This window comes from Alligator sinensis, unplaced genomic scaffold (genome assembly GCF_000455745.1).
Source record: "Alligator sinensis unplaced genomic scaffold, ASM45574v1 scaffold840_1, whole genome shotgun sequence".
Lineage (NCBI taxonomy): Eukaryota > Metazoa > Chordata > Crocodylia > Alligatoridae > Alligator > Alligator sinensis.
This window is the reverse complement of record NW_005842643.1, coordinates 256,821-258,848: the sequence shown is the minus strand read 5'-3', so window position 1 is coordinate 258,848 and position 2,028 is coordinate 256,821. Positions and strand designations below refer to the sequence as shown.

Below are 2,028 nucleotides of genomic sequence, written 5' to 3'. Positions count from 1 at the left end.
CCGCCCCCTGCTTCCCCGCCGCCCCGCACAGCCTCCCCCCGCTGGGGAATGGGGGTGGGGGGGTGAGGCGCTCTCCTCCCGCACCGCAGCCTCCTCCCTGCCTGCCTGCCTGCGGAGTAGCCCGCCCTCACTCGCCCCGGCAGCTTCCCTTGCCGCCGCCTGCCCAGTCAGGCCCGCTGGACCCCTACTGGGAAGGCTGGTTGAATCGGGCGTACGTCGCCTGGAGAAGAGAAGGCGCAGGGGGGATTTCCTAGCAGCCTTCGGGCACGTGAAGGAGGGCCCCGAAGAGCACGGAGCTGGACTGGTCTCAGTGCGGGCAGATGCCAGAGCAACGGGCGCAAGTTGCAGCAAAGGGAGGTTTTCGGTCAGAGCAGCGGTTCCCGATCTGTGGTATGCCTACTCCCACCGCAGGCAACCTGTCAGTGGTGCATGCTACCAGATTTATTATAATGACTTCATCTGACAAAAATTTGCTGGTGGTACTTAACGTTGAACTGAAAAAAAAATGCTGGTACTTCAGGTTGTATCATTTCAAATTGGTGGTGTGCTATCTGTCAGAGTTTGGGATAGATATTAGGAAAAGCTCTCTGGCTAGGAGGGTGGTGAAGCACTGGAGCAGGTTACACAGAGAGTTTGTGGATTCTCCATCCTTGGAGGTTTTTAAGGCTCTGGTAGACTAAGCCATGGCTGGGATGATCTAGTTGGAGATGGTCCTGCTTTGAGCATAGGGTTGCACTAGATCAGTGGTTCTCAACCTTTTTTGTACCAGGACAGTCCGGTTGTCCTCTGTCCTCTATTGATATGAAACCAGACACCTTTGTCCTCTATTTTTCTCTTGAAGAGAAAATAGAGGACATAAAGGCATCGGGGTTTGTATCAATACAGGACAGAGGAGCAGAAAACCGGACTGTCCTCGATGATGGCCACCCTAACCAGGATCCATTTGTAAACGTTGATGGCCAGTCCCAGCCCAGTGCCCCTCACTCCTGACCTGCTGTCCCCCACTCCCAGGTCCTAGCCCCCCAGTGTGTCGGGCAGGGGGCCCCAAGCAGCCCTTTACAGGCGGAGCTCTGTCAGCCTACAAGGGAAAACCCATGGTTTCACACATTTTTCTCCTTTAAAGGAGAATCCATTTTTAAAGTTTGCTTGCGACCCTTTCATATATTCTTGCAACCCACTTTTGGGTCACAACCCATGAGTTAAGAAATGCTGGACTAGATGACCTCCTGAAGTTCCCTTCCAGCCCTGCTTCTCTATGATGTGGGGCTTAAGCCCACAGAGCCTTTCTTTCTAGTCAGGCAGCGCTGAAAGAGTCACTTCACTTCATGGCTCATTTCTCATCTCCCTCATTCCCTGTAAAACATTGGGGTGCCTTTGTGATTCTGCCAAGGCTGCCGCACAACATTAGCCCTGTAAACATGTTTCATAAGGTTCAACCTAGAAATTTCAAATAGGAATCTGTAGTCCTGGACAATAGATATAGGATCCTGAAAAGGAGGGTGCACAGGGTGAGGTGCATCAGCTCATGTAAAATCAACACCTAGTTTTTGCCAGTTCATAAAAAATAGAAGCCTTACTAGGATGCCTGGGGCCTAGGGATGTATTAGGCCAAAACAAATATCACTTCATTGGAATGAGTTAAAAACAGCCTGCAGCATTGTGAAATAGGAGGTTCATGACTAGGAGCAGCTAATAAACTGCAGAATAAAGGCTAGACTGATGGGTGAAACATCAGGCTCATTAAAAAGAAGAGAGGATGGTTAATCCCTGTGGAATGAAGAGTTTAGAAGTGTCAGGTAGATTCTAATGAACTATGTATTCTAGAGATGCATCAATACATTGGTCCATATTGTATCAGCAGCGATAAAAGGAAAATTGACATTATCAGCTTTTTGGACTGATGTGGCTGATAATGTTGCTGATAACTGCCACATGCATGTGCACATCTGCAGCATGCATGGGGCCAGGAGTGCAGCCCTTGGAGAGCAGTGTCCGGCTGGTAAGTCTGTGGGGGTATGGGGCATGCGG

At 50.4% G+C, this 2,028-nt stretch overlaps 2 protein-coding genes across 2 annotated transcripts in view; both read right to left on the bottom strand.

Moving 5' to 3' along the window:
* The window catches only part of ZBTB21 (zinc finger and BTB domain containing 21), a 39,289-nt gene that overhangs the window by 3,991 nt on the left and 33,270 nt on the right, over positions 1–2,028 (bottom strand). The window lies entirely within an intron of this gene.
* The window catches only part of C2CD2 (C2 calcium dependent domain containing 2), a 69,942-nt gene that overhangs the window by 67,214 nt on the left and 700 nt on the right, over positions 1–2,028 (bottom strand). The gene's annotated exons all lie outside the window — the stretch shown is intronic.